The sequence below is a fragment of the Panicum virgatum genome, chromosome 7K (genome assembly GCF_016808335.1).
Source record: "Panicum virgatum strain AP13 chromosome 7K, P.virgatum_v5, whole genome shotgun sequence".
Lineage (NCBI taxonomy): Eukaryota > Viridiplantae > Streptophyta > Magnoliopsida > Poales > Poaceae > Panicum > Panicum virgatum.
In genome coordinates, this window is record NC_053142.1 from 44,783,680 (window position 1) to 44,797,524 (window position 13,845).

Below are 13,845 nucleotides of genomic sequence, written 5' to 3' on the forward strand. Positions count from 1 at the left end.
CAATTCTATGGTGTTCCTTGTCGTCAAGTTCGTGCGACTGAAGATGAAGCCACAACTAAAAGGAACCAGAGGTTGTTCTCCGGTACAAAGAGAAAGATGCCTCATCAAGGGCAGCTAGCGGAGGATTCCCTTTTCCTTGACGGTCCATCGGTCGGAGAGCTACAGACCATGCCAAAGAGAAAGGATCCTAAGTGCTCTAGAGATACACAGGTCGAGAATCAAGCACTCCATGATTATGTTGATGGGTTGACTATCACTATGAAAGTGATCCAGCCACGTGGTCGCAAGGAGTCCAAAGAGCAAGCAGCAGAAATAATGCAAGATGTGAAGATAAGTTCACAGGGAGGTCGACGAAGAAGCGCCATTCACCGCCACCGCATGTGCTACAAATGCGGGCAGAAAGGTCATTATGCTAAAAGTTGTCCAGCACCTCAGGCTCCACGGCAGGCAGGACAGCAGGGGCGCCCAGCCCAACCCAGGGCACCACGACAGGGGAAGGTGAACCACGTGACGGCCAAGTCAGCTGCTGAGGCTCCTAATGTGTTTATTGGTACATTCATGGTCAACTCTTATCCAGCTATGGTGCTTTTCGATACCGGTGCTACACATTCTTTTATTTCCAAGTCATTTGCCGAGCAGCATCGTATACCAGTTTCGTGTATGAGGACAGCTATGATAGTTACTTCACCTGGGGGCCAGATACACACATGCTCTATATGCTCCAGAGTTAGAATTGTTATAAGGAGGGCAGAATTCTGCACTGGTTTGATCGTCATTGATTCCTCAGAGATAGATGTGATTTTGGGCATGGAGACCCTTACCAGATGGGGAGTCCGTATTGATTGTGCTCAGCGGACAGTTCACTTGTCAGCATCTGATGGCCAAGAGGTGACAGTCAGTGCTACAGAGCCTTATGGTTTTCTTCATCAGATGGAGGCTAGACCCACGGATGATATTCGCGTAGCTGAATGCCCGGATGTCTTTCCGGAAAACTTGTCAGAAGAAGGAAGAGAAAGTGATGAAGGCATACCCGGATCTCTTTGCTAGCCAGCCCAGAATCTCGGGACGAGATTCCTGTAAGGGGGTAGGATTTGTAACACCCTAATCTAAATTTCAGTATTTAATAATAAATTTAAATGGTTTATTTAATTTTCTAAGGATTTAATTTGTTTAGTCTTGCATTTAATCTAATTTTTGTTCCTCAAGAAATTAAAATTTGTCTAAGTTTAAATTGTGTTGTTGCATTCATGCTGGAGCATTGTCTTACTTGTTTGAGTGCTAGGGTTGAATTCGAATTCAAGTTTGAATTCAAATAGTTTGAGTGTGGTTTGAGTTTGTTTGAAAAAGAAGAGGGAAAACAAGAAATAGAGAAAGGAGAAACCCAAACCCAACCCAGCAAGGCTCAGCCCAAACTGCCCTGGAAACCCAACCCAAACCCCACGCGGGCCCAGTTTTCCCCCTCAGCCCAGCCCGCCTCAGCCCAGCCCGCCTCCACTTCCCTCCCTCCCGCTCTGGCCCAAGCCGCACGGGCCTGCTCCCACTGCAGCCCAGCGTCCCGCACAGACCGCGCGCGCTTTCCCTCCCGCTGACACCGGGCCCCGCTTGCCAGCACGTCAACGCCCGAGCGGACGCGCTCGCGCCAGCGCCCTCCAACCGACCCAGCGGCCCCACACGCCAGTGACATCCCGGCCCACGTGTCGGCGCCGTTCAGTCCCCGCGCGCGCTCTTTCTTTCCCTGACCAGGCGGGCCCATGCGTCACCCGTTCCCCCCCCCCCCCCGTGAACCGTTTCCTCTGCCGCTGACAGCCTGGACCCACCAATCAGGTCCGTCTTCCCCGCCGCGACGCCCGCGCTGAACGGCTCCGCCGTGATCTTCGCGGCCCGATCCGCCTGGCACGCTCACCCAAGTTGACCGCAGCCGCCCTATAATTACCGCCGTGGCTCCCCTGAACCCTAAGCCGCCGCGCTACGCCCCCTCAAACCCTCGCGCCGCCTCCACGAATTGCTCCACCCGGAGCAGAGCCCGCACCGCCGCGGCCACGCCACACCGCCACGCCGGAGCCCCGGACGAGCAGCGCGCCAGCTCCGCCTCGACGCCCAGATCTTCCCTGAGCCGCTTCCCTTTTGCTCCGACCGCTGCAGCACCCGTTCCCGCGCATCCGACGCGCACGCCGCCGCTTGAGTTCGCCGCCGACGTCCCTCCGCAGCAACCCCGGCTAGCCTGAGCCCTTGGTAAGCATCGCTCACCCTTCCTGTCGATGTTGCACTGGATTGGACGGGCCGTAGCACCCTGGGACCTTTAGAACCTCGCACGCCGGCGGGCGCCGCCGCACAGCCCCGCCCCCTTTGCTGCGCACGCCATCCCGAACTCCGGTTCCCCATTTTGAGTGCACAGGTGGATCACGCGCTCCGCGTAGATCCTCCCTAGCCCAAATACCAGCCATTTTGACCATCGGAGCGTCGAGTTCGATGAAGTCCGGCGAGAAAACGAGGAGCGCCACCGCGAGAAGCTTCGCCGGCGACTTGCGCCGCCGCTCCGTCACCACCCAGCCCTGAGCCGTCCGATCAAGAATGGACGCTCAAGATTAGATCCAAATCCCATCGAACCAGAGCCATGAGATCCCGATCTAACGGCCCGTAAGCGTAGATACCGGTTCGCCTGCAAGTTTTGCATAAGAGCCCCCCAGCTTTCTGACAATCAACCCGCGATCCAGCCCTTTTCAAAATTAATTACAGCTTAGGCCTGTTTTTAACACATAGCACCCTGAGTTCCTTTAAATTAGTACCCGCCATCCAGCCCTGGTTCTTTTGTGAGTTAGACCCTGAAGCTTTAGTTTAATTACGTTTTAGCCCTCGGTTTTTGCAGAAAACCCCCTGGAACTTCAGTTTTCTTACAAATAAACCCCTAGAACTTGTTTTTAGCCTAGATTATGCGTTTTAGCTCCGTTTTTAGCGTTCTTTATATCCACGGAAACGTTGTAACGCGTAGAATAGTTTTAGACTAGTTTAGTGTGCTGTTTTTATGTATTGTTGTACTGTTTCTTAGTTTTTGTTAGAGTTTGCTTGTATGCTTATTTTGTGCATTGTTTTGGCCATGTGTTCGTGAGTAGACGTTGATCCATCTGAGGAGCCCCAGTACCAGTACCCGGAGCAGCCGTCTTCGGAGCACTTTGAGCAGCAGCAGGAGCAGTACGAGGAAGGCAAGTATAACATGAACAACCTATCACCTTTAAATACAATGTCATACTGCATTTTAATACTGTATGCCTATAAGGACATTCCTAGCCACTTTATATCCTTTATATATACCTTTGGGTTGCATTTTGGTTAGTTGTGCTAGGTTGCTGCGCTATAACACACTCTGGTCCTTTTCAATTAAATTGATTAATGTTTTACTTGAACTTAATTCTGAGAGTGGCACTCTGTGTGGCTTGAGTGGCTCACTTCTCGTTAAAAGATGTTTTTTTAGAAACATGGTTTAGGGGGCCAGCACGGTGCTTACTGCCTGGTTGGCCACTCTCCATAAGGACCGGTTCATAGAGCGACAACCTGGGACAACAGCGCTACCACAAGGCTAGAATGGGATAGACTTGGCGTAATAACTAGATCTTTTTGGTTTGGAGTAACTTACCTGCGGGGCAAGAGTAGTAAGCTTCAATGGTCCCTGCTCCTCCGGCTTGGTCTGTGCTACGTGCTTGTACCCCTGGAGGTGGGCCCCATCGTCGCCGACCTAACTCTCGCGGTTACGCCTTACCAACGAGATTCTTTTTAAAGGCCTCGTAGTGAGTCGCTGGCCATCTCACCTAAGGAAGTGTGATGAACAACTGGCGTAGCTCACGACTTGTGGGTAAAGATGTGCAACCTCTGCAGAGTGTAAAACTGGTATACTAGCCGTGCTCACGGTTATGAGCGGCCCAGATCCTCCTTTTGATTAGTGAAGTTATCTCCTTCCGACGAGGGAGGTGCTTCTCGGGGTTTACCTTGGTGGCTTGGTTTCAGTTTGGTTCTCAGTAGTTTCTTAATTAATTCTGATTAATTACTATGCAACTGGGTTAATGGTAATTCATCAACTCGTAGTAAAAAGCTTTAATAAAACTTTGCCAACACTTAAAAGCTAATGCAGTTGAGTCAGCCAGCCTAGAGCCTCATAGTTTGTGTTATACTTGTTGAGTACAAGTTGTGTACTCACTCTTGCCTCTTCTCTACTTTTTCCTCTTGGTTACGCTACTGCTGCTCAGTTCCTGCCGACACGAGGGAGTTCGTCCAGCGCTACCAGGACTACGAGGACTTCTAGGTGCTTCGTCTCCCAGTCGACGTCCCTGTGGCGCCCTGCTTCAGCTTCAGAGAGCTTTATCGTATTTTGTACTTCGCTTCCGCTGTATCAGACATTTTTGTCATTATTGTAATAAATAACATTCGTATTCGCTTTATTATGTCTTTTTACGTGATATGTGCTATGATATACTGTTCATTCTGTTGTATATACGTGTGACTTGATCCTGGCACGTATATGATTGCTCGGTTTATGTTCTTTTATAAACCGGGTGTTACAGAGTGGTATCAGAGCCGTATCGACTGTAGGACGAAGCCTAGATAGAACTGGTCGAGTTTTAGGACTTCTTCTCTCCAATCCTTGGTTGCTGAAACTATTTTACTATTATACCCCTTGACTTCTATGACTTTTTACCCGTCTTGCCTTGATTTCTCTCTCTGAAAAATAGTTTTCGTAGATTTTGGCCTGAATCAATCATCTGACCACCATGAGTATAAACTAGGTGACCCTTTTATGATAATACGATAGCACGTTCTGCGACGCGTTGTGTTAGTCGAGTCTTTTGCTAAACTCGGCTAAGTCATGAAAATTGTCTGCTTGTTATTATGCTACATGTTTGATTTGGGTTTTTGGTTGATTGCATAGTTTAGTAGTTAAATTTGTTTAATGAAAATCAGTATTAAGTAAAGTTAATTAAATAATAAAATGAGTTAGATCGTTGGGGGAAAAACCCTCCACTCTATCCTCTCTACCTTATCCTGCCTTGGGTTTCTTCTGTCTTACCTGTTGAGAAGAAGGATAGTGCGAAGAGGATGTGATATCCAGGGATCACCGACAAGGACGTCACCGACGAGGACGTCGGTTTCTGTAAGGGGGTAGGGGATGTGACACCCCGGCCTACAACTAGTACAAGAGAAGTTGAAACAGAAGAATTATGCTTTAGTTCCTTTTTCCCGGATTTATGTGACATTTATCTGGAGTTAGCCGCAGTGATGTCTGCGCAATGTTGTCTAAATGAGATAGAACCTTAAATAGTGGAGTTTTTCTCTTTTCCTTGACCTTACAAGTCTGTGTTTTCCTCTTTACCCAGCTCAGATGTCGGCAGAACAAAAAGACCTTGGAGACAGTGCAATGGGTGATGGTGAGAAAACTTGCCAGTGTTGCCAATTCTATGGTGTTCCTTGTCGTCAAGTTCGTGCGACTGAAGATGAAGCCACAACTAAAAGGAACCAGAGGTTGTTCTCCGGTACAAAGAGAAAGATGCCTCATCAAGGGCAGCTAGCGGAGGATTCCCTTTTCCTTGACGGTCCATCGGTCGGAGAGCTACAGACCATGCCAAAGAGAAAGGATCCTAAGTGCTCTAGAGATACACAGGTCGAGAATCAAGCACTCCATGATTATGTTGATGGGTTGACTATCACTATGAAAGTGATCCAGCCACGTGGTCGCAAGGAGTCCAAAGAGCAAGCAGCAGAAATAATGCAAGATGTGAAGATAAGTTCACAGGGAGGTCGACGAAGAAGCGCCATTCACCGCCACCGCATGTGCTACAAATGCGGGCAGAAAGGTCATTATGCTAAAAGTTGTCCAGCACCTCAGGCTCCACGGCAGGCAGGACAGCAGGGGCGCCCAGCCCAACCCAGGGCACCACGACAGGGGAAGGTGAACCACGTGACGGCCAAGTCAGCTGCTGAGGCTCCTAATGTGTTTATTGGTACATTCATGGTCAACTCTTATCCAGCTATGGTGCTTTTCGATACCGGTGCTACACATTCTTTTATTTCCAAGTCATTTGCCGAGCAGCATCGTATACCAGTTTCGTGTATGAGGACAGCTATGATAGTTACTTCACCTGGGGGCCAGATACACACATGCTCTATATGCTCCAGAGTTAGAATTGTTATAAGGAGGGCAGAATTCTGCACTGGTTTGATCGTCATTGATTCCTCAGAGATAGATGTGATTTTGGGCATGGAGACCCTTACCAGATGGGGAGTCCGTATTGATTGTGCTCAGCGGACAGTTCACTTGTCAGCATCTGATGGCCAAGAGGTGACAGTCAGTGCTACAGAGCCTTATGGTTTTCTTCATCAGATGGAGGCTAGACCCACGGATGATATTCGCGTAGCTGAATGCCCGGATGTCTTTCCGGAAAACTTGTCAGAAGAAGGAAGAGAAAGTGATGAAGGCATACCCGGATCTCTTTGCTAGCCAGCCCAGAATCTCGGGACGAGATTCCTGTAAGGGGGTAGGATTTGTAACACCCTAATCTAAATTTCAGTATTTAATAATAAATTTAAATGGTTTATTTAATTTTCTAAGGATTTAATTTGTTTAGTCTTGCATTTAATCTAATTTTTGTTCCTCAAGAAATTAAAATTTGTCTAAGTTTAAATTGTGTTGTTGCATTCATGCTGGAGCATTGTCTTACTTGTTTGAGTGCTAGGGTTGAATTCAAATTCAAGTTTGAATTCAAATAGTTTGAGTGTGGTTTGAGTTTGTTTGAAAAAGAAGAGGGAAAACAAGAAATAGAGAAAGGAGAAACCCAAACCCAACCCAGCAAGGCTCAGCCCAAACTGCCCTGGAAACCCAACCCAAACCCCACGCGGGCCCAGTTTTCCCCCTCAGCCCAGCCCGCCTCAGCCCAGCCCGCCTCCACTTCCCTCCCTCCCGCTCTGGCCCAAGCCGCACGGGCCTGCTCCCACTGCAGCCCAGCGTCCCGCACAGACCGCGCGCGCTTTCCCTCCCGCTGACACCGGGCCCCGCTTGCCAGCACGTCAACGCCCGAGCGGACGCGCTCGCGCCAGCGCCCTCCAACCGACCCAGCGGCCCCACACGCCAGTGACATCCCGGCCCACGTGTCGGCGCCGTTCAGTCCCCGCGCGCGCTCTTTCTTTCCCTGACCAGGCGGGCCCATGCGTCACCCGTTCCCCCCCCCCCCCCGTGAACCGTTTCCTCTGCCGCTGACAGCCTGGACCCACCAATCAGGTCCGTCTTCCCCGCCGCGACGCCCGCGCTGAACGGCTCCGCCGTGATCTTCGCGGCCCGATCCGCCTGGCACGCTCACCCAAGTTGACCGCAGCCGCCCTATAATTACCGCCGTGGCTCCCCTGAACCCTAAGCCGCCGCGCTACGCCCCCTCAAACCCTCGCGCCGCCTCCACGAATTGCTCCACCCGGAGCAGAGCCCGCACCGCCGCGGCCACGCCACACCGCCACGCCGGAGCCCCGGACGAGCAGCGCGCCAGCTCCGCCTCGACGCCCAGATCTTCCCTGAGCCGCTTCCCTTTTGCTCCGACCGCTGCAGCACCCGTTCCCGCGCATCCGACGCGCACGCCGCCGCTTGAGTTCGCCGCCGACGTCCCTCCGCAGCAACCCCGGCTAGCCTGAGCCCTTGGTAAGCATCGCTCACCCTTCCTGTCGATGTTGCACTGGATTGGACGGGCCGTAGCACCCTGGGACCTTTAGAACCTCGCACGCCGGCGGGCGCCGCCGCACAGCCCCGCCCCCTTTGCTGCGCACGCCATCCCGAACTCCGGTTCCCCATTTTGAGTGCACAGGTGGATCACGCGCTCCGCGTAGATCCTCCCTAGCCCAAATACCAGCCATTTTGACCATCGGAGCGTCGAGTTCGATGAAGTCCGGCGAGAAAACGAGGAGCGCCACCGCGAGAAGCTTCGCCGGCGACTTGCGCCGCCGCTCCGTCACCACCCAGCCCTGAGCCGTCCGATCAAGAATGGACGCTCAAGATTAGATCCAAATCCCATCGAACCAGAGCCATGAGATCCCGATCTAACGGCCCGTAAGCGTAGATACCGGTTCGCCTGCAAGTTTTGCATAAGAGCCCCCCAGCTTTCTGACAATCAACCCGCGATCCAGCCCTTTTCAAAATTAATTACAGCTTAGGCCTGTTTTTAACACATAGCACCCTGAGTTCCTTTAAATTAGTACCCGCCATCCAGCCCTGGTTCTTTTGTGAGTTAGACCCTGAAGCTTTAGTTTAATTACGTTTTAGCCCTCGGTTTTTGCAGAAAACCCCCTGGAACTTCAGTTTTCTTACAAATAAACCCCTAGAACTTGTTTTTAGCCTAGATTATGCGTTTTAGCTCCGTTTTTAGCGTTCTTTATATCCACGGAAACGTTGTAACGCGTAGAATAGTTTTAGACTAGTTTAGTGTGCTGTTTTTATGTATTGTTGTACTGTTTCTTAGTTTTTGTTAGAGTTTGCTTGTATGCTTATTTTGTGCATTGTTTTGGCCATGTGTTCGTGAGTAGACGTTGATCCATCTGAGGAGCCCCAGTACCAGTACCCGGAGCAGCCGTCTTCGGAGCACTTTGAGCAGCAGCAGGAGCAGTACGAGGAAGGCAAGTATAACATGAACAACCTATCACCTTTAAATACAATGTCATACTGCATTTTAATACTGTATGCCTATAAGGACATTCCTAGCCACTTTATATCCTTTATATATACCTTTGGGTTGCATTTTGGTTAGTTGTGCTAGGTTGCTGCGCTATAACACACTCTGGTCCTTTTCAATTAAATTGATTAATGTTTTACTTGAACTTAATTCTGAGAGTGGCACTCTGTGTGGCTTGAGTGGCTCACTTCTCGTTAAAAGATGTTTTTTTAGAAACATGGTTTAGGGGGCCAGCACGGTGCTTACTGCCTGGTTGGCCACTCTCCATAAGGACCGGTTCATAGAGCGACAACCTGGGACAACAGCGCTACCACAAGGCTAGAATGGGATAGACTTGGCGTAATAACTAGATCTTTTTGGTTTGGAGTAACTTACCTGCGGGGCAAGAGTAGTAAGCTTCAATGGTCCCTGCTCCTCCGGCTTGGTCTGTGCTACGTGCTTGTACCCCTGGAGGTGGGCCCCATCGTCGCCGACCTAACTCTCGCGGTTACGCCTTACCAACGAGATTCTTTTTAAAGGCCTCGTAGTGAGTCGCTGGCCATCTCACCTAAGGAAGTGTGATGAACAACTGGCGTAGCTCACGACTTGTGGGTAAAGATGTGCAACCTCTGCAGAGTGTAAAACTGGTATACTAGCCGTGCTCACGGTTATGAGCGGCCCAGATCCTCCTTTTGATTAGTGAAGTTATCTCCTTCCGACGAGGGAGGTGCTTCTCGGGGTTTACCTTGGTGGCTTGGTTTCAGTTTGGTTCTCAGTAGTTTCTTAATTAATTCTGATTAATTACTATGCAACTGGGTTAATGGTAATTCATCAACTCGTAGTAAAAAGCTTTAATAAAACTTTGCCAACACTTAAAAGCTAATGCAGTTGAGTCAGCCAGCCTAGAGCCTCATAGTTTGTGTTATACTTGTTGAGTACAAGTTGTGTACTCACTCTTGCCTCTTCTCTACTTTTTCCTCTTGGTTACGCTACTGCTGCTCAGTTCCTGCCGACACGAGGGAGTTCGTCCAGCGCTACCAGGACTACGAGGACTTCTAGGTGCTTCGTCTCCCAGTCGACGTCCCTGTGGCGCCCTGCTTCAGCTTCAGAGAGCTTTATCGTATTTTGTACTTCGCTTCCGCTGTATCAGACATTTTTGTCATTATTGTAATAAATAACATTCGTATTCGCTTTATTATGTCTTTTTACGTGATATGTGCTATGATATACTGTTCATTCTGTTGTATATACGTGTGACTTGATCCTGGCACGTATATGATTGCTCGGTTTATGTTCTTTTATAAACCGGGTGTTACACCACCAGACTCACCAAGTACTCGGGGGAGACGGATCCCGAGCTCTGGCTCAACGACTACCGCCTGGCGTGCCAGCTGGGCGGCGCGACTGACGACGCGGTCATCATCCGCAACCTTCCTTTGCACCTCGCAGACTCTGCACGAACATGGCTCGAGCATCTTCCGGCCAACCAAATCTACGACTGGTCCGACCTGGTCAAAACTTTCGTGGGAAACTTCTAGGGCACATACGTGCGCCCTGAGAACTCCTGGGATCTTCGAGGGTGTCATCAGCAACCTGACGAGGCCCTGCGAGACTACATCCGACGCTTCTCCAAGCAGTGCACTGAGCTCCCTAGCGTCATGGACTCCGAAGTCATTAGTGCCTTTCATCTGGGCACCACGTGCAGGGATCTCGTGCGCGAGCTGGGACGAAACCCTCCCTCCAGCGCGAACGAGCTGTTCGACATAGCGACCAACTTCGCCTCTGGCGAAGAGGCAGTTGGTGTTATCGTCGACAACGAAAGGGGCAAACGCAAGGTGGACGCACCCACGGAGGGGAACAAAGCCAAGGAAACCCCGAAGAAGCCCAAATGGGGCAAGAAAGGCAAGAAGAAGGGCACGCCTAACCAGCGCGGTCAGGGGTGAGAGGAGGACTCTGATGAGGCTCTCATTGTCACCCCCGACGGCAAAGGTCCTCGAGGCCCCCCTCGAGGCGGCGGCCTGTTCGACGATATGCTCAAGAAGCCATGCCCTTATCACAAGGGCAGGGTCAATCACACCCTCGAAGAGTGTGACATGCTCCGCAAGTACTTCAATTGTCTCGGCCGCAAGGAAGAGGCCAAGAAGGAAAAGGACGAGGACGATAAGGGTGGCGACGGCTACCCCTCGGTGGAGAACGTGTTCTTTATCTTCGGCGGGCCTACGGCGAACATGACCGCTCGGCAGCGCAAGCGGGAGCGCCAAGAGGTCTTCTCCGTCACTAAGGCTACGCCATCCTACCTCGACTGGTCGGAGGACGACATCTCCTTCAGCCGCGACGACCACCCCGACTACATCCCGAACCCGTGTCTATACCCACTCGTTGTCGACCCCATCATCGGCAACACCCGATTCTCCAAGGTGCTCATGGACAGGGGCAGCAGCCTCAACATCCTGTATGCCCACACCCTCAAGCTCATGGGGATCGGTCTGGATAAGCTGTGTCCTAGCATGTCGCCGTTTCATGGCGTCACGCCGGGAAAGCGAGTTCGACCACTCGGGCAGATCGACTTGCCCGTATGCTTCAGCGCGCCTTCAAATTTCTGCAAGGAAGTACTCACCTTCGAGGTGGTTGGGTTCCGTGGGGCGTATCACGCCATACTCGGACGACCATGCTACGCCAAGTTCATGGCGGTCCCCAACTACACCTACCTCAAGATGAAGATGCCAGGTCCGAAGGGTGTCATCACTGTCGGCCCGTCGTTCGAGCACGCCTACGAATGCGACGTCGAGTGCGTCGAACGTGCCGAAGCCCAGGCTGAGGACGAGGTCCTCGCGGCCACCCTCGACAAGATGGCAAGCGAGGCTTTGGAATCCACGCACCGGCACGCAGGCAGCTTCGAGCCAGCCAAGGGTATCAAGAAGGTGCCTCTCGACCCAAGTCATCCCGACGGCAAAGCGTTGAGGGTCAGCGACACCCTCGACAGCAAATAGGAAGTGGTGCTCGTCGACTTTCTCCGCGCCAACGCCGACATCTTCGCGTGGAGCCCCTCGGACATGCCGGGCATACTGTTGACGCTCCTTAGCGCCCCGATTTATATACCGCAAGCGCATGGTTAGTGTAGCTTTTCCCTTAGAGTATTCCCCCAAGGTTTATCAATCCGTGGATCGACAAAGAACTACCTAAGGTTTTCCATCTAATCTAACGGATCTATCCTAACATGAAGCATTGATTGCATATAAAGGGTAAACCTTTGATAGATATGAGTGATGTGTAAAGGTTGATCTCATCCATGAACATAGGCTTAATCATAGCAAAACCAAAGACATAACTAGGCCTATCGTCATCTAGTGGTAGTTCAAGCTAACGAGCAAATAAATCATGCATCTCAATCAAAAGCATCTTTAAACTCAAAATCTCCAATCCGATCCCTCGATACTCCGCCTACTCTGTGGAGACGGCCTGTCACAACGCGCCCCTTTTGAATGAAATACCCTGAAGCAAGTCGAACCCCCTTTGGTAGTTCCGCCATGAACCTCTAGCCACCATGACTACAAGATCATGCTAAGCGATCTATATCGACAATAGATCTAAGATGAAGCAAACCCAAAGAAAAGAACGAAATCGAAAGAGAGAACATGATCGCTAATAGATTCGGAAGACATGATTATCATCACTCACATAATAGATTCGTTTGGATCGTCACCACCGAGTACATACCATTGACGACTCCAACTAGCTCATGAACTCCACCATGGCACAACCACGCAGGGAGGCCATGGCAGCTAGGGGTGGCCTAAGCCATCTCCTAGACAACTTTGAAGACTTGCGGCGGCCGTTGTCTCCCTCCGGTCTTGACCCTAGGTTTTCGTCGAGTTCTGGGTGGATGGACGCTCCGAGTTGAATAAGGTGCGAGCTATTTATAAGCCGAGGAAGCCACCAGTCGAAGGGGAGGCCGAACCGCCTCAGAAACAGGCTAGGCCGGCCGGCCTACCCCCTTTCGGGCTCGCCTCGGTCTCATTTTTCGCGTGCAGACTCCTTGCATCTTCTAGAGTTTATGTCCTTCACGATTGCACCCCTTTTGACGTCGTTATCTTGGAGATATCTTCGAGGAAAGGATAGGATAGGGAATTCTTCCTTAAATCTTCATTTGCTTTGCTTAATCCCGAAGTATCTTGATATCATCTTCGTGGGCTTGGTCATTTGGGCTCTCTTGGAGGATGGATGTGCATGAATGGGCTTCGAATCAACAGGGGCTTTGGTCCTCCCTTTGGGCTTTGGCCTTCGTCTTTCTTTGTGTTAGCGCTCGATCACGGGCCTCGTCATTTCATGCTTCAAAATAGGCCAAAAACTTGCAAAAACAAAGTTCCTCCAAAATATATGTGCAAGTGTGAAAATGACCAATAATTAGGCCGGGGTTAGGACGGTTAGTGATTTTGATATTAAATTCATGCCATTATCAAGGATAAACAAGGGATAAAATGGGTACTTAAGGAGTGCCGACACATACCGAGGGAGGTCGCCGAGCACTCCCTTGACATCCGACCCAACTCCAGGCCGGTGAAGCAGTGTCTGCGACGCTTTGATGAGCTCAAGCGCCGGGCGATCGGCGAGGAGCTGCAAAAACTTCTGGCTGCCGGATTCATCAAGGAGGTATTTCATCCCGAGTGGCTAGCTAATCCTGTATTAGCTGGCGGATGTGTGTAGATTACACTAGTTTAAATAAAGCATGTCCGAAGGTTCCCTTTTCTTTGCCACGTATTGATCAAATCGTCGATTCAACTGCGGAATGTGAACTTTTGTCCTTTCTTGATGCTTACTCTGGTTACCATCAAATCAAGATGAAAGAGTCCGACCAGCTCGCGACTTCTTTTATCACACCTTTCGACATGTACTGCTATGTCACGATGCCCTTTAGCCTCAGAAATGCCGAAGCTACATACCAGCGGTGTATGCTCCACGTATTCGGAGACCATATTGGGCGGAATGTAGAGGCATATGTCGACGACATCATGGTAAAATCCAGGAAAACGGGCGACCTGGTAACCGATCTCAAAATCGCGTTCGATTGCCTAAGGGCCAAAGGGGTAAAACTCAACCTGGAGAAGTGCGTGTTCGGGGTGCCTCGAGGCATGCTCTTGGGTTTCGTTGTCTCCCAGCGAGGCATCAAGCCCAA